Source organism: Hippocampus comes, unplaced genomic scaffold (genome assembly GCF_001891065.2).
Source record: "Hippocampus comes isolate QL1 unplaced genomic scaffold, H_comes_QL1_v1.1 scaffold117, whole genome shotgun sequence".
NCBI lineage: Eukaryota > Metazoa > Chordata > Actinopteri > Syngnathiformes > Syngnathidae > Hippocampus > Hippocampus comes.
The window spans coordinates 1,142,200-1,160,610 of NW_017805225.1; the positions used below are offsets into that span (position 1 = coordinate 1,142,200).

General features: G+C 48.2%; 1 protein-coding gene across 1 annotated transcript in view; it reads right to left on the minus strand.

The window, feature by feature from the left end:
* Positions 1-12,917, minus strand: part of brinp2 (bone morphogenetic protein/retinoic acid inducible neural-specific 2) — a 49,476-nt gene extending 36,559 nt beyond the window's left edge. The window contains exon 1 of the mRNA XM_019869319.1: positions 12,296-12,917. The gene's annotated coding sequence lies outside the window, so the exon portion shown is untranslated. The remainder of the gene's footprint in view (positions 1-12,295) is intronic.
* Between the last annotated feature and the right edge of the window lie 5,494 nt (positions 12,918-18,411).

The following is an 18,411-nucleotide window of genomic DNA, read 5'->3' on the forward strand; positions in this document are numbered from 1 at the left end:
CGTCAAACATCAGAAGAGGTGCTCGAAAAGGAAGCACGGGGAGACTGCAAAATGGATTTCGACGGCAGGTGATGGAGGCTCAGCGCCCGTTCGCTTCAAACTGGAGACGCTCAGTCAGCCACAAGATGGCCATTTCATTTGTTGGAAAAACAATCACGTCTCATCTACATCTATTATTCGTCTCGTAACATTGCAATTTTTTTTTTAAAACGCATTTCAGAGAACCGCATGAAGGTTCATGCAAAGGAGAATACAAAGTTGGCGCCGATTGAAAATGGAATTGAGCTGCCTCATCTTTCGTCAGCACGTCGACCCTTCTCTCTTTTGATTCACATTTTGGTCAAGTTTCGACTAAGACGTCGTATCACGTTCACGTTTAATAGTAGACTGTTTCAGATGGGCTCAAGCGGGGGTGCCCACACTTTTTCAGTATGCGAGCTGCTTCTAACATGACCAATAGAGAAACAACCATTCGCGCTCACAATCACACCCAGGGACAATTTGGAGTGTTCCGTTAACCTGCCACGCAGTTTTTTTTGGAACGTGGGAGGAAACCAGAGCACCGGAGAAAAGCCACGCAGGCACGGCGAGAACATGCAAACTCCACACGGGAAGGTCGGTGCACCGTGAGGCCGACGCGCTAACCAGTCGCCCACCGTGCCGCCAAAACGGTTTACCACCGTTTCCCTTATTTAATTCCTGATGACGCAGCATCAGGAGCAACTGTCTGGGGCTCCGGACCAGCAGGCCCGCAACTCTCGTGAGGAGAAGCGGAAGGATGGATGGATGGGTGGGTGGATGGACTTCCGCTGAATGGAATCGGCCAGGGATGGCGTCAGCACAGGAGCTGCTGATAGCGAGCCGTGCACACACTTCCCGATGAACATCAGTCATGTTGCAACGATACTCGGCCTTTGTGTGTTGATCAATGGCCCAAAAATGCCGCTCCGCATTTCCCTCCATCGGATGGCCGGCAAGGGCCCGGATGTCCCAGTACAGAATAGGAGCAGGCAAACATGAGATGTTGACACATGACTGATTTGTTTTTGGTTTTTTTTGTTTTTTAACTACGTCATTGCAATATGTCGTAAGCCAAATGTTGACTTGGACGTGATATTTCTTCAAAGATTGAAAAACTCAAATCTCTAAAGTGGATTGGAATTGTGTCGGTTCATCCATTTCGTTTCATCCTCTTATCAAAGTGAGTCCAAAGGCAGATACGGCAACCGCGTCGCCGCAAATGTCCTTCACCACTCCCGAACAAAACTTGGAGCTATTCAAACTCTTCCTCCAGAGGGGAGAGCCCGATGCCCGACCCCTTCCTGACTGCCACAGATTTAGAGCTGCTGACTCTCACCTATGCAGCTTGGCTCTCAGCTTTCAACCAAGACTGCAGATCCAAAAGGTGCTACATGCCTAAAAAAAGTCATGGGGACCAGAACCTGAGCAAACTTATCCAACTGTGCTCCTGGCGAAGACCCCAAAAAAAAAAAGTATAATAAACTAATGGGATGAACAGTATGCTCATTTCTTGGACCGTTGAGAGAATTCTTTTAAATTTGTGGAAGCGGAAATGCACATTTAGCTGTTAATTAAAAAAAAAGATTTGAAGCACACCTAGGTTGTATCACTCTTCCGCCAAAGTAAGTGGCCCTAAACGCACTTGAGCTGTTTCAAAGGCCTCGGTTTTGCTCTATTTGCAGCTCTGACGACCTGTGGTGTTTGTGAATCGCGAGCAGCCGGGTTGGCTGCCAACGCTTCAAATGCAGCTCCTAAACTGGCGGGCCATCTCTTGGACCACAAGGTAAGCGTGCCAAGAAAGATGATCAGCAAAAGACACTCACCTTTCTGAAGACACACAGACAATATAAAAATGCTAAGGAGCTCGGCAACGGATCTGAAGACGTCATTTTTCAAACGGCAGCCTCTCTGAGTTGAGGCTGTGAGGTGCCAGCACCCGTGGCAGCGCTCCCATGCCAACTCGTATTACACATCCTGCAATCCTACAAAAGTGCAGACTCCCGGAGGAGGACGGAGCCAGCAGCTAACGAGAAACAAACACTTTCCTGTTCGACGGGCGCAGAGTGTCTCCGTTGGAAAAGGCCAAACGGTAACCCCGATAAAAGGTGTGTCTGTTGGGGGGGGGGTGCCAAGCAACAGAAACTTCTGAAAAGCAAACAATCCAATGAAGAGGTTCATTGCAACGGACGGGGAAATGACGGAGATCAAAATCGAATCCAAGAGAAACAACAGACGGGCATACGCTCACAGAGTGGCGATTGCTGAGGCCAAAACAAGACGGGACACATCTTTGCGGTCGCTGGGACCGAATACGACAGACTTTGGTTTGATTTCTGTATTTGGCTGCGTGTCAGCTGCGCGGCACCCGCGCGTGACGTCGTCCCGGGAGGGGCTGAAAGAGTGACGAAAGCTCACTGACGGACCGACGCGTTGACAAATGCCCACCTGTAAATTCCGGAAGCCTGAACGGAAAAGCAAAACTTCGCCCATTAAAAGTTGTATCCTGAGCTATTCCGGCTTCACAGTACAGAGGCTGTAATTGCTTTCCGCAGTTAGATAGGAACGCTTGGCAAGATGAATCCCTACTCCTCGTACACGGCTAAATCACAATTTAGTGCAGCCGCACTGGGTGGATCTCTTTTTTTTAATTAATTTCTTAAATCAACCCCGCCCAAAAAAATATATATATTATATATATATAAACTTATGTATCAGTGGGTAATGAAGAGAGCTTCAAATCATTGCTGTATCTGCCAGTTAGCTTGCAGTCAGTCACACTCTTTGTATTCCCTTTCATCCCATGCTTTCGGCTCATCTTTTTCGCATAACTCACTTCCCTCTTTCTCTCTCTCTCTCGCATTTTTGCTCTCCCTCTAAATTTGTATCCGAGGGCTATTTCTCAATCTTTCAGCATCCCAGTAAGGACGGAACATCATTTTGTGTGAATCCTATTCATCGTCTTTCTTGGCTTCATCTTTCTATTTTGCTCTTGCTGTGAGAAGTAACATTAAGGAAAAAGAAGAGGCTGTTATGAGTACAGTTAGTATCATACTTACATTCAGGCCCAGCTAAATTCCAAATATTATAACTATCTATCTATCGATCTATATATTTTTTTTAATCTATAGATAGATAAATTAGACATGAAGAGGGCACATCGATTTTGAAGACTTATTGTGTCAACTGTTGCAACCTGGTCATCCTGGAAGGGGGGAGTCCCCATCTGCGGCCCCTTCTCAAGGTTTCTCTGCCCCCACCCCGGATGTGTTTTTGGGAGTTTTTCCACTGCCCTCCCGGTGGTTAAGGTCAGGGGATGTCGTTAATATGTGCAGCCCTTTCAGACTGTTTGGGACTATATCAATAAACGTGACGTGACTTGACGTGAAGACGTTGAATTCTATCATCGTCGGCGGTGCAGCTGCGCTTGAGCGTGAAAAAGGGCAAATCTTGATTTGCGTGCCAGTGTCAGCCTCCTTTAGCGTGTTAGGGGATTTGGGCCAGTCCTCTGAGTCTGCACCAAGGTGGGCGTTCTGGCATACAAAGGGCCTTTGCTATGACGTGTGCGCGGCGCATCTGACATATCGTATCAAGTCAGCTGTGTTCACACCCATAACGGCGCAAAGCACCCTTTTCTCTTCAACGCGCGGGTATGCGAAAATCCTCAAGTTTGGCCGGGCGGACCTCCACGCAAAGTTAGACCGCACTTTGCCCGAGACGTGCTCTCAGCAAGAAAAGAGCACAAGAGATCTCATCGTGTTAAGCGATATGAAAAATCCAAAATAGCGGTCTTCGCGACCAATAAACATTTGCGCTGCAATGAAAGGCTGAAAATGAAAATTGTGAAGTGAAGACAAATTGCTGCGAGGTGACACACCGTGCATTCCATGTTCAAGTGAGTTCTGTGCACCGAGGGCAAAAAGCGAATCTGTGAGGAGTTGAAAGGGTCATTCATTTTAGTATGGCTAAAAGGCAGACTGTCTCTTCTATCTCGGCCTTCAGAAGCACACGATAATGCTTTTTGACAGATGAGATGAGCAAACCAAGCATGAAACACTCAGACAGTCTTGCAGTGGCAGCTCTTCACATTTATGAAGCTTTGGTCAAATTAAAACCAACTATATTTAGTCTGTCCTCGCGAGTGCTTGCTTTTGCCATCTGGGGGATGGAAGAACTCGGCATTGAACAATCCATTTTGGTTGCTTCTGTCCTACATGAACCTGTTGATCCTATTTCCACTGTCAAAGCACAGGGTCACCGACAAATACAAAATTAAAATGCTCATCTTAAAATTTTTTTTTCATTTTCCATTTTAAAAACCATCGATAATTGCCAGTTAGTGTGCCGTAACCTCAATGAAATGAAAAGGTTAAGATGGTTCATCTTCATTAAGGTGCATGTTATGACAGCATAAAATTAACAACAATGAAAACATTGCACAGGGTTCAACATAAACCGTGGCCCGATGCCACCACGTGAATGTGTCCAGCCACTCCAGGTTTACTCACCCATCCCCGATTAGGCGAAACACTTGAAAAGATTTCATCGACAGACACATTTTTTATATATATCGCTAATTGCCGCTTGCTGTGATGTGAGCGCCAATGGTTTTCCATCCAAGCGTGCCCCCTGCAATTGACTGCCAACAAGTCCAGCGTGTGCGTCGTCTCTCACGCAAAGTCCGCCGGGCGAGGCGGCAACTTATCCATAATCTTAACAGGGACAAGCACGATATCGAATGGACGGATCAATAACTTTTAACGAAACCAACGTGTTATACGCAACTGTATTTACAGTACACGCACATAGTGTTAGTTTCTATTTCAATGCTACTACTAATAAGGAAAGTCTAGGAAGGATGTTGAATATGGAAGGTAGCCCTTAGCCAAGCAGGAGAAGAATTCATTTGGAGAGTCACTTCCAGGGGAGACGGGCATCAGCAATATAAGCCGGCACATCAGGGAGCATTTCCAGCACAACACTGCTGACAAAGCTTCCGCCAGAAATAGAGCAAGACTTGCAATTTAGCCCCGGTTCAGACTAAAGATTGCTTTAGCACCAACAAACTGATGTTTTGGAAGTAGCTGGCCTTTGACAGTATAAAAACAGCCTTTCTGTGTGTGTGCGTGTGCATGTGTGTGTGTATAAAATGTGATTCCTGGCATTCTAAATAGTTTGTCGCAGCATGTAATATCCTGGAGTTTCATGGGAGCATGTACGTTGACTGGTCCTCTCCGAACTTTCCTGCAGCACAAGTGCCATTGATTGATTGATCGGGACCAGCATTTGCTGTCAAAGCCTTTGCGGGAGCGCTTCCTACGAAGGACCATCATGTGCCATGTATGAGAAGGGTTGACTCGCCGTTGCTCCCGTCTGTGTCGTGCGATGAACCCGTTGCCTCGTTGCACATGAACAGCAGAGGAAGTCTCGATTTTCAGTGGATTTCTGTCCAGAGCTTTTGGAAATTCTGCCCGCACCAAAGCAGGCATTCGGCAGCGATCTGCGTCTCCGAGTGAAAGCAAACAAATCACCGAGAGCGGTGGGATTTGGCCTTCTTTGTAAAACGGCACAGTAGGAAGCCCCGAAGGCCTCGAGGCTGATCCGCGCGCTGAAAACAATCTCCGTGACCTTTCCGTCTTAGCTAATTTCACATAAATGCCCAACCTTTAAGCAAGTCTTTGACACGCATGTGGCGAATTAGGAATCTTTTTTGCATCACTTCATCCTGATCTCTGAGGACAACAAAAAAAAAAACATCCTAATAATTCCAAAATAAAATGATATCCTGTGTAATAACAGAGACTGCTCCTGTCATTCAATTCCATCAATGTTAGGATTAAAAGGAGAACTTTTCCATCCATTTGTTGGAACGGCTTCTGCTCGGGAGAGGCTCCGGCTGCGCTGTGCTCACGAATGGCACCAGATTCGGCAAACATCGGAAAAGAGTTGCCCTCTTCCCAAAAACAAAATATTTTTGTGAACAGTTTTCCACTGATGAGTTCTTTGCTTTGAATTTGTGGCATTAGGGAGACTTTGCCCGGGCCTGTTTATGAACTACGTTTGTCCTTTTCGCTTTTTCCCAACAAGCTCGTCATTTGAGTTCCCCCCCCCCAACACCCCCCGGCAGATTCTTTAGAGCAACAGAATGGAGGCTTAAGGATGAGTCTAAACTGAGCCCTTTTTCCTCCACAGCTTCATTTAATTGGACTAATCTGCTCTGTCCTGCCCGTGAGCGCAATAAGCCAGTTGTCGACTCAAAGAGGGCCCTCGCTTCAGATAAGTGAAAGGGGGGAGAGAGGGAAAAAAAAAAAAAAACATCCAACACCAGAGTCGGATTTAGCCCCAAACAAGGAGGGAAAGGACTTGTGAATTCTATTAAGATGCTCAAGAAGACAGTTGCCAAAGTTGTTTAATCACATTTCTGCTGGCCTAATCTTGGCCTGGCAGATGTGCGCCCATAGCTCGCAAAGGAGGGCGGCGGCAAATCAACCTCATAGCGCATCGACCCGGGAAAAGAGGAAACAAAATACTGGCTCGCTCCTCGTCATTTTCCCCAAGAGAAGAGACGTTGACATTCAGGTGACGAAGGGGTGAGGCAAAACGAGGTGTGTGGATCACGCGGCAGACTTTGAAGAGCACCCGCACGGATGTCGACTGCTCGTGAGCAGTTTTTAACGGCCAGGGGAAGAAAATGCAAGGCCGCCTGGTCCCGGTTGGGGTTGGGGCACCAAGGGACTCATTGACAAAAGATTCGACCGTGACGGCCCCCGGTTGCAAAAGGTGCCATGATCTGTTGCCGCGACACCTCTGGGCCGTCCATCGCACACCGACAACCCCCTGCGCAGCAATCAAGAAAATTCCGAGACGACCGATTCTCCACAGCCAACCGTGTTATTGCGTCGTCTCCCAAAGCCGGCCGCAGGTTTCCCATGTTTGCCTCCGGTCATCTGTACGACATCACGCGATTGACGAAGCATGACTTTCAAGGGTCTACAAAATAGATAAGCAAGTGACGGAGCGGGAAATGTCGCGAATCCCAAGGTGGCGCCGGGTGGAAAGAAGTGTCGCGGTAAAGTCACTGAAGGGCCCGAGGGCAGCGCAAACACGGCGAAACAGAGGCAAGTCGCTAGAGGGACGGCGGCGTCAAAGAGGCAACGGATAGAGGTGGAGGCTGCCATATCCAAATCTCTCTCATCTCTCAAACACAAAGCCAAGCAAATCAATAACAATCCACCGAGGAAACTTGTACATTGGGTCCACTCGGAAGTCGAGGTCCCGCTCGCAGCGAGTGTCGTGCCAATCAACGCCAAACGGAAACGTCCGCGCGGCCTCTACCAGCTATGGCGGCCTTGCCGGCTCGTGGAGACTGAAAAGGGGGCAGAAAGACTTCCTTCACAGCTGCCAAGTGAAGTCAGCCCCAGCATCCTGCGGGGGGGGGGGGGGGGGGGGGATTTGGGGCAAATTGGCGAGGGGGCTGTCAGAGAACGGTGAGAAATGTGAGAGTGACTGGAAGACACAAGGAAGGGCCTGGTGGGAGGGGGCGTGCGGCATTCCCAATGATAATGGCTACTTAAATGTTGAATTCGGAACCCCCCCCCCCGCCCCTCATTATTTGCAGTGCCACAGATTAACCTAATGTGGGAATTAGGCTGACCACCGTTTCCGTTGCTTCGTCCTGGAGATATTCTCAATATCCAAATGTTCAAAAAATGAAAGTCGCTCTTCTCATCTGCGGCTTCTTCTCAAGGTTTCTCATTTTTTTCCCCAGATGGGGTTTTGGGAGTTTTTCCACAGCACCGCTGCGGGTTAAGGTCAGGGGATGTCGTTAATATGTGAAGCCCTTTCAGACTGTTTGGGACTATATCAATAAATGTGATATGACCTGACGTGAATTCTATATACATCGACGGTGCAGCTTTTGGGGTTTTTTTCTGGGGTGGTGGGTGTTTTTTGTTGTTTTTTTCTGACATCATATTTACACGCAGGCCTATTGCCAATTTTCAGGCCAATCAAGGGTGCCTTTCACAGACATAATTGACCACATTGAGCACCCGGAAGGCTACGGCACAACCTGAAACTGACCCTGAAAAGAAGAAAACGCAGCTAAATAGAAAGAAAAGTGTCAAAGTCGCACATGATGAATCAGGCGGGATACGCCATCAATCCGTCCTCATTCTATTTGACATGCGAGGGTTGGCACGGCATGTGCCTTCAAAGGTCGAATGATCGGTCCGTTGCTCACATCGGTCCTGAAACGCCCTCGTGAACGTACGACCGACTGCGAGTTGACGTCGCCATCTCCCCAGTCAAGGAGACGCACCAAAACCCACGTCTGGTACGCTCATTACTTCTGTCGAGGGCCGACGCCTTCACTGCGGCAATGCGCCGCCTCGTTTGCTCTCTTAAACAGTCTCTTTTTTTTCCCCCCTGGTCATCCTCTTCAGACACGTTTCTCATCACATCTACACATGTTCTCTCACGACGCTGCACAATGTGATCGATATCCCTGACGCCGATTGCGCAAGAGAGGTCATCGCTGGGCACCGGGCCGACACGAAAAGCAGCTAGATAACGGCAAGCATCCATCTTGAAGCGCGGCGGGCCAGCAAAGGGACGCAAAACCTTGGTTGAGAACGCGAAGGCGCGCGGCCAAACGGCTCACCAGATAGACCCCATCCTGAGTCTGGCCAGCTATTTGTTCGGCATGAGGGGAAACCTTCTCTCTCACGCATCAACATGAAACAACGGGTCTTTCCACAAGAGGGCTGCCAATATGGCCCAATTTTTTTTCGATTAAATTTTGGGAGGAAAAAAAAATACGCGAAACACTGAGGCCGCAAAATTTGAAACGCAAACTGGCGAGGGATCACCGTATATTGTTTATGTTTCAGTCGAACTTGAGCATTCAGAGAAGTGTTTTCTGCCGTGAAGCATTAAACGCCCACCCCCTGCCCACCCCCACCAAAAAAAAAACAAGATTGCTGTGTCTGACATCTCCGGGAATGATGTGCAAATTGTTCCATGTCCCTGCACTGAAGCAAAGGTGAACGTTATCCAGCAGAGTCAGCCCAAAGCTTAATACAAAGCTTGTTAGCAGCTTAAAGCCGCACAAAGCTAAGCGGGCTCGAACACCACCAGAGGCTTTCCCGCTCTGCTAATGAGCCCCAAAACCTTGGAAAACGACACACGGCGGAATCGTCGGCTTTCTCGACAACGCAGCGCATCAAAGCGTACGTGGCGAACTCTCAGCCGTGCAGGCAAAGTGCGGAAGCGGCTGCCAACTTTCGGATGGCTTCGACTTTCCCATGACATGCAGGAGAGCCCGTTGGACGCAGAGCAGAGCGCCGCACGCTCACACGCGGCTTCCCCGTACGATGAAACCCAAGCGCTTCCGAGGGGGCGGATTCAATCAACTGACAACATTTCAATTTCCCCCCCATTAGTTTCTGGAGATTTTAATTAAGCGTCAGCCATAAATCTCCATTTGCCCAGAATTCCTGTTGCCGTCTTTCCCGAACGTCCTCTGCCCTCAAGCCCGCGCGCTGTAATAACAACTCCCAATCGCGGGACACGCAAAGGCAATCCCGTAGTACATTATTGTCATGGGATGTGGTGACAAAAGATGGGCGGGGCTGGCGGGTCCCCACGGGTCCGCGCCTCTTGGATGTTGGATGTGAGAGAAAAAAAATATAGATCACGGTAAGGATGAACCGCTCTCCAAGTAGGAAACGGCGGCCTTGTGGATCACGTGACCGTAAATATTTCCAGGAAATGGAATCGCTCACGTTTTCTCGAAAACAAACCTTCCAGACGTGTATTTTTTTTTCGTTTGTTTGATCATATTCATTTAAAATTGCATAATTGTTGATTGAATAGTGGAAAATCCAGCATAAAATGAATCCCGGTACCTCATTCGGCGAGATTGAAACCGGATGTTTGTTTTCTTTTTTTTTTGTTTTTTTTAATGATCATAACTGCAAATCCGAACAACCCTTGATGAGCTGCTTTGTGTTTACACTCCACATCAGGTCATGTTATTTTTCAAATCCCGAACAGAGACAAAGAGTGATCGTGTGTGTGGAAAGTTCTTCGCTTGCAGGGGCGTCCAAACTTTTTCGTTTGAGGACCGCCTAGAGAAACATGGAAGGATGAAAGGGTCACTTTGAAATTCCTCAACTTTTTGAAACATGCTAAAGCTAGTCCAGAGGGCAATTCTGTGTTCTTTGTTCATTTTCTCTGCTTTCTTTTAACCGGTCGCCCAGCGCACTGCCCTTTTGCACCGTCAATGTGGCCTTTACAACTCAACTGGGAAAATCATGACATCTTTTCTCGTGGGGGAAGTCGAAATCAACAACCGAGATCGTGTGGTTGCACAAGCGTGCATCTCCTCCTTCGAACTGGGGACGAGCCTGCGCTCGGAATTCACCAATCCCATTCAAACTGCGGAGACCACCATACCGACGGTGACGCATCCTGCCGAGTTTTTTGCTTCCCCCCAACACCCCACCCCCACCACCTACATGACCAGAGGCTCAACGTCCCTCCCTCAAATGCTCGGATCGCACCTTGTCAAGAGACAAGTCCCCTGGGAGCTTTTTAATCAAACGGGTGACTATTAGAGCTTATCGAATGAATGCTCTGGGAGAATATCATCTCGATGAAGCCTCTAATTGAGCCAGATGTTCAATGTTTACATATGACTTCATTAGGAAGGGCTCAAATTCTTTGATGCGATGCCGTTTGTGACCTTCGGAATCATGGCGAAGGAAAAGGTTTCACCCTGGTCCAGGTTGTCAATGTCTCCTTATTTTGTGGACAGAAGCAACAGAGAAATCAACTCTTGAGTAATGACCGATATCAATAACAAGCAACCTTTTTTGTTGATTTTACATTTTTAGCAGCGAATTATGACCCCAAATAACTTCCAGTAACATAAAAAACAGAGACATGGTAACACCGTGAAGTAAGCAAGGCCATCAATTCAGTGATGAGATCAACTGGATTCACGCAGCTCGGGTCAAGTGACAAAGCCGTTTTGGGTTTGGGTTTTTTTGCACTCGAGTGGTACGATTCACATATGCATCATGGCAGTACAAAGACAAAATATGATAATCGGGCCTCTTCTAACTCTGCATCGGATACAGTGTGTGAAGAAACACTCCAATCGCCATCTATGACAGTTTGACAACTTTGAAATATACCGATTGCAGAAAAATGATCATAAAGAAAGAGATTGAGAACTACCCAGGGTGTTTCCTACGTTCAAAATTGCGTGGCGGCCGCCTCCAGCTAATTTTGTGCCGCCGCCGGCCAGACCGATTGATATCGCTCACCACAGCTTAAAGCTGCAGCTGTGCCAATGGAGGGATTGATGTCCCTCTGCGGTAGCTTGCTATTTTAACTGCAGTTGCAGTGTGTGTGCATATACACACACACACACACACACACACACACACACACACACGACCTATTCATGTTGTAATATCGGACAGTATAAGACCTCGGGTAAACACAACTCAAGGCATGTCTACCATCTAGTGGTGATTGGAGATCTTACAACTTAAAACTACAGTGGACCCCTGGATATTCATAGTTGGGCAGCCGATGATTCATATACTCGTGGAATTTTTTTCCTACGCCCCCTCAATATTTTGTCTTTTTGATTTTGCCCCATCTTTTGTGAAAAACGTAATGTTTCAGGTTTTGTCAAATATTGACAAAAAAATAACAATAATTATTGCAAGAAATCGAGAGGGAACTGAGTGCAGCCTGTGGGCCGCTAGTTGCACTGACAGGGTTAAGTGGTTCACAGTCTCACACTTAAAAAATTGAGATCGCTATATTTTTTATAAAGTTATCGCACAGTTGAGTGGACATAGCTAGAATGACTTGAGAGAAGCAAAATTGAAAACAAGTGAGTCAATACGACGCCCAGTACGTCTTGAGGGTCTGTTCCAAAACACATGTGGGTGCGTTTGGCCAACTGCGATCAGATCAAAACCTTCAACCGAATCGCTGCAAAGAGAAACTGCGAATGAGGAAAAACCGACCGAAAAACGGGGACTTCGGAGCTACATTGAGGGAGGCATCCATCCGTCAGCTCGTATCGGCGCGATCGCGGGCAAAGGATACCGCCAACCACAGCGACATCCGACACACCCTTCGCAAATGGACAGGTGCCGGATGGCTCGTGATGGGAGGCACGAAGCGTCGATGGGCAGTGCGGAAAAATGCGCACCGTTCCCGAACCGTAGTCATGAAAAAGCTGAAAACTCACCGAGGTCGTGAACGCAGGTCCTCCCGGTGCGCGTCCCGATGTGTGTCCTGCTTGGGTCGGGTGGGGAAAAAAGAGCTCGGAGACGGCAGCCGAACGCCACCGGTGGACTCGGCTTCGCCGTTTTCCTCCGATGTCCTCCTCCTTTCTCTGCCCCGCACTCACTCGCCTCGTCTCCCCCGGGACGAATGAAACGGCAGCCGTACATATCCAGTCATTGTCGTCAACGCGTGCAAAGCGCACGTTTCAGAGAGAACCAAAAAAAAAAAAAAACGCCAACAACCACAACACGTGGAGTTCGCGTAAATTCTCACAATCCAGCGATTTTTTCTTTCGCTTGTATAATCCACGATCAAGCAACCACAAATTGGCGTGCTGCTAAAGTTCGCTTCGGTGGAGCAGTGGCGAAATAATCCAGAAAAGTCAACGTCGTTTCACTTTGCTCTTCGGACCCATTCGGCTCCTCGCCGAGGCATCGCGGCGGCGCCGCTGCTCGTAAGGCGGAGCGCTTCGTCACTAGCCCCCCGCTCTCGCCCTTTTGCTTCCTTTTCCCCTTTCACGCCGCTGTCTACTCGGGGGCTATTCGTCCCGGAGCCGTCGTCGCGAAACGTCGATTCGTGTGCCGCAGCTCTTCTGCCCCGCGTCTCTCTATTTTGTCAAATCGTCCATCCTGCTGGTGTGAAGCCACACCCACCGCGACCGGCGATTGGTTAAAAATTGCCGACGCGGGACGAGAGGGAAGGCCGCGGCAAAGGAGCCCAGAGCGGCCGTCAAGAAAGGACAGGAGACGGCGAGGGGGGATGGAGAACGCCGAGTGAAAGCGGAAGGCCAGTGTGCCAGCGAAACAAGGAGAAAGCAGCCGAAGACTCCGAGTCGGGGGTGGTGTGCGTGTGTGGGGCGAGGGCAGGCGGTGGACCGAGCTCGATGTGTTGGAGCCCCGCGGGACGGAGGCTGGCTATTGACAGGGAAAACACTTTGCCTCCGCTTATTTTTCGAGGCTCTCCTGGCGATTCGGCCAAATGTGTGCAATGCAGCCATAGTTGGACTCGAGGCAAAAGTGAATTCTTGCTGACCATGTCCTCTATGATTGAGCAGAGGCTTCGCTTCTGTCCGCCCGGTCTCTTCTCTTGATCAAATCTGATTTCTGTCGGCGAAGCGGCCTCCTCTGCGAGGAGCCTGTGATGAATAAGTAAGTAGCTGCAGAGAGGCTGGAGATTGGAGCGTGTGTAGAATATGCCGTTCCCTCCGGGCCGTCGGGAGGGAAATAAGTAACGGCCCGAGTAAGAGAGCAAATGAGTTGTGGGGATATTGCCGAATATCTTTGTGCGGTAGCGGGAGGAGGCGGACCAAAATCCCCGGGAGAGTCTCTGATCGATGGCCGCGCTTCGGGGAGTATTTCAAGATGAACTTGGTTAAGTCTGAGCCGCACGAGGCGTTCATCAAACGCTGACGTGCGGGGGGGCGAGATGCTCGCCGGCAGCTAAATAGCTTTTGATTTCAAAAGGACACCGGGGGGGAAGCCCTTCACGGGCACACGGGCTGACCGACCGACTTGTCGCTCATTTTCGATCACGTTCCCGCACGTCAGCGACTTAGCGCTTGCGTCGAGGCTCTCGCGGGGTCTCGAGCGTGAACGGCCATGATGTTTCGAAAGTGAAATTCATTCATTGAAGTGCGAAGCGCCGAAGAATGCCAAGCCAAGGCCTCCTCGATTCATGTGGTGGCTTTCAGGGGTAACCTTCCCTCCTTTCATTCCTTCCCCGAGCGAGATCTTGTGCTTCCCTTTTCCCCCTTAAGACAAAAAGCAAAGAATGAATCTCGCCCCGCAAATACAGCTGCTTTGGAAGAATACAAGCAGGTCGTGTGTACTCCAGCAATCCCTCGTTTTTCGCGGGCACCAGTGTTTGTTTTATTTGGGCACTTGTTTTATTTGTATCTTCGGATATAGACAAAAGTTCGACAGCATGTCAAGAAATCTCGGAGTGGTCATGGCCCCTCTTTTTCTGCCAGCCTCCCTTCTCACTCTGCCCGCCTTCACCTTTTTTTTTTAACTAGCTCTGCGGTCCACATCAAATGTCGTTTTAAAATTATTTTTTCTTTGTCCTGTCGCGGGCTGCCGTCCACAAAAGACGAAGGGGTCCGGGTCAGGGTGACCATATTCAGACTCTTCATAAAACGCTCGGCAGCCTCCGCTTTCACGGAGGCTGATTATTTCTGGACGATGAAAGTTCCAATTTACACTCTGCATGAAGCCGCAAAGAACCAAACGCAGGAGGAGGTGTGAGGAAAAAAACAAACAAACAAAAACACAATATCCGTGACCGCTTCGAGGAAGGCCCGTTACAGAGAACATTAGGCATGAAGCTCAAAACCAGAGCAGGGTGAAAAATCAATGATTCTGTCACAGAGACGAAAAGGAAGGCTAGGCAAATCATTGAATTTTGACTTTGAATTCGAAGACGCGGCACTGCGGTCGATTGATGAGCCCGTCCGCCTGACAGCGCCGAGGCGCGGGGTTCGATGGCGGCTCCGGCTTTTCAGGCACGTTGGGAGAGGAAGCGCCATTTCACCTCTCCTGGACCCGATGACAGCATCCGACAAAGGTCAAGGAAAGGCGGCGGAAAGGATTGCTGCACGTTCCGACAAGTGTCACAATTGAAGCCCTACCCATGGCGGCTGTATGCCCCGCCCACTCCGAGTACAGCGAGATCATTGAGATGGGTGAACAGATAGCAGAGATACAAATACAGATAGTGGTGTACTCACACATCCCCAGTAGATATGAAGGAGGTGGGGGGGGGTGATTTTTTTTTATTTTTTATTTTTTTACTCCAGTCGACAATGAGTCAGCGCCTCCCCTTTTTCATGATCATCATCCGCCGAACTCAATTCGAAACAAGGTAAAGAGAATTTACGGCAGCTGTCTGGCAATGAGAAAAAAAGCCAAACCAATCCAATTAAATTCATGTGAGTCATCAACACAAAATGTTCCGCTAATCTCATCCAGCTGCTTCGAGCATTCTGCATATAACGGGCAACTTGTCGTGAGGAGGACAGTTTTCGCCCGTGTAGATGGGGCATATGATGAGAGCAGTGCGTCGCCCCCCCCACCCCCCCCAAAAAAATTGTACAATGCGGGATTATCTCAGTTGTGCACGCAAATCCCATTTATCGTCAAGTTTCTTGATAACGAGCAGCCGTTGAAGACAACGAAAGGGATTTTTTTTTTTCAGGGCATTACATTGCCCTTCTGCTGAACGACCCGCTGTTTATCACCAGTAAAATCCAATAACCGTAAATTAGAATGTGGAATGGATCCTGTAATGCAGGAGCGTCCACACTACGGCCCGGGGGCCATTTGCGACCCCATCATCCATTTTACTTGCGGCCCGCGACATGATCCAAAACAAAACTATAAAATGACATTTGACATGGGCCGCACGGTGATTTAAAAAAGGTGGCGGTGGGCAGAGCGACAAGGGAGGCTGGCAGAAAAAGAAATCGATTTCGTGACATACTGTCAAACTTTTGTCTATATTTGAAGATACAAATGTATACGGTTGTTTTCATGAAAGCATAAAGCCCAAGATGGGCCAAGGTTGGGAAGAAATATTCGCACATTAGATGTCAAATCCCGATTTGATGTGTTTTGTCTTGTTTTTTTTTTTTTTTTTTCATTTTCACACTCCTGCCTTGACGAAAACATTTCGAACAGTTTCTTTACAGCAGCCGACTTGATTCTTCTGTGTGGGACCATAAAAGATGTCCTTTATTTATCTATTTCTTTAGCACCATGACATTACTCTTCCGGTTTATTTAGGCCCGATTGATTTTGTGATGTCAAAGAGGATATAACGGATAAGCGGCCATTATACACCCAATGCACTAATGTACAGTAATTCATCACCAAAAGGCCTTCAAGTGTCCAAATCTGGCGCTAGTGGGGTTGCAACATGACTTGTTGAATCTGTTTACAGAGATTGCAAGGTCAGTAAAACATATGAGCTTTAAGAAGATTGTTTGTTTTTTGTGCTCGGAAGGGCACAAAATGAGCCATTTGGAGAGCGGCTAGGTTATCATAAATAAATGAATACATTGTTAGCGCGTTGTGCTTCGCAGCAGCGGGTTCGCCGGCAGAAGGAGCGATGACTGATGCCGACTGATGATGAAAGCTGCTTGCAATGCTGACTTTTCAACATTTGAAATATCCTCCCCCTGACACGCTTGGTGATTTGGCACAAGTTAGCGCTTCTTGTATGCTACGCTGTTACAACAGCTTTCCATCACGTCGCTATTTCAGTACATCGTTAGCAAATGACAATGAAGCGCAATTCCCAAACTGTAATTATTCACCAAAGTGGCCAAATATGCAGCCGTCGTGCAAATTGCACATGATACAGGGGAGCAAAAATGAAAACGCTGCGTTTCTATGTCACGCTCCAACGTGAAGAAGAAGTCAAGAAATGTCCCGTCTGGTTTTTTTCAGTGTCTGGTGGGAGAGGAGGGCGTTCCCTCCAGAGCCGCACCTGTCGCCAACCAGTGACCCAACCGCCTTCATAAGCCCCGCCCGTCACGTCAACACATGGCTGTCGGATGATTCGCCTTGCTCACGCCTCTCGTCACAAGTGCCAACTCTCTCGCCGCTCATACCTTGTTCATGCCGCTCCAGTTCTTGCCATTGGTAGGCTCATTGACTAAGTCGTGCTCGTTTGTGTCGTTCTCAATAGTGGATTTCCTTGTCTTTTTATGACAAGCGATTTACGTTATTTTGTCCCCGCCTTTTTGCAAGCGTTTTGTGTTTTTATCGCCTGATGTCCTGCTTCTCTGTCGCCAAAGTCATTTGTTATGCCTTGTCAGTCTTGCGGGTGTTTTTTGTTGTTTTGTTTTTTTTGGTAAATACACCTCTTTGTGCAAAGACGTCATCCTAGTCGACATTGTGGGATCCTCTCCTATCCGGATTATTCGGCCGTCATTTGTTATACTTTGTCAGTCTTGCGGGGGTTTTTTTGTTGTTGTTTGTTTTTTTGGTAAATACACCACTTTGTGAAAAGACGTCATCCTAGTCTACATTGTGGGATCCTCTCCTATCCGGATTATTCGGCTGCCTGTCTTTGTTTGGCATTTAACATCACATATCTGCACAGCGACCAAAGTTAAATGAAAGCCAAAACATCAAGTTGTACACGTGTGTTGGTTTAAACGATGGACAACCAAGATGAAGAATAAAATCAGCTGGGAAGTCAAGAACGCAAGCGTATCCATCACAAATCTCGTGATGACAACACGGCTCGCGGTTTTTCCATGGCAGCAAGTCATCGGGTGTGCAAAGGTGAATCGCCGACTGGAATTTGTTTGCAATGGTCCAGTTCAGACGCATTCCGTCCGGTTGCTAACTTGAGTGTTTTTTTTTTTTTTAATCAAAGCCCATAATTCCAAGTTGAAAGGGCAATTTGGGATGATGAAAGAAAGCACATTCATACACACACGGAGGGAAAAAGTTGCAAACGGAATCATGTTAACTCAACTGAGAGATCTGTAACTTCACACGTCCGCGTGCATCCAAGATGAACGATTGCTTCATCAGACGATCATGCAACAGGAGCGCAACTTCAAGCAAAACGGCCTGAAATTTGAAGCCGGTAAGAGGAAGCTGACCGGAACATCTCGAAATGAGGCGATGAATGATTCAAAACGGCACTCCTGATGAGTTTGCCGACGGCTTCGATGGATGAAAATACACAACCCCGTCCGTGCGTGGTCTTCTTTGTCTATTTTTTTTTTTTTTTTTTGCCGTTGTCATCATCGTTGATCAACACCAAAACACAAAGTGCCATGGACGATAAAGCGCTTTGGTTTTTAATTGGGAGGCTGTGATGTTCCTGGTTGTTAAGTGGAGCGGCGCCCGCAGAGGTGGCATCGCCGAATGTGCCGCACACCTCAGCGGGGAGCTCACAAGACGCCATTCTTCTTTTGGCCCCTCAGTGCGCATGAACTCAAATAGAAAAGGCAAATGAAGCACTCTTTTCTGGTAATTGCTTCTTCAACCAGCTTCCCTCTGCGCTTATGGACACAAAATGCTTTCATTCACTTCTCCCAAGTATCACTTGTAATATTGCTCA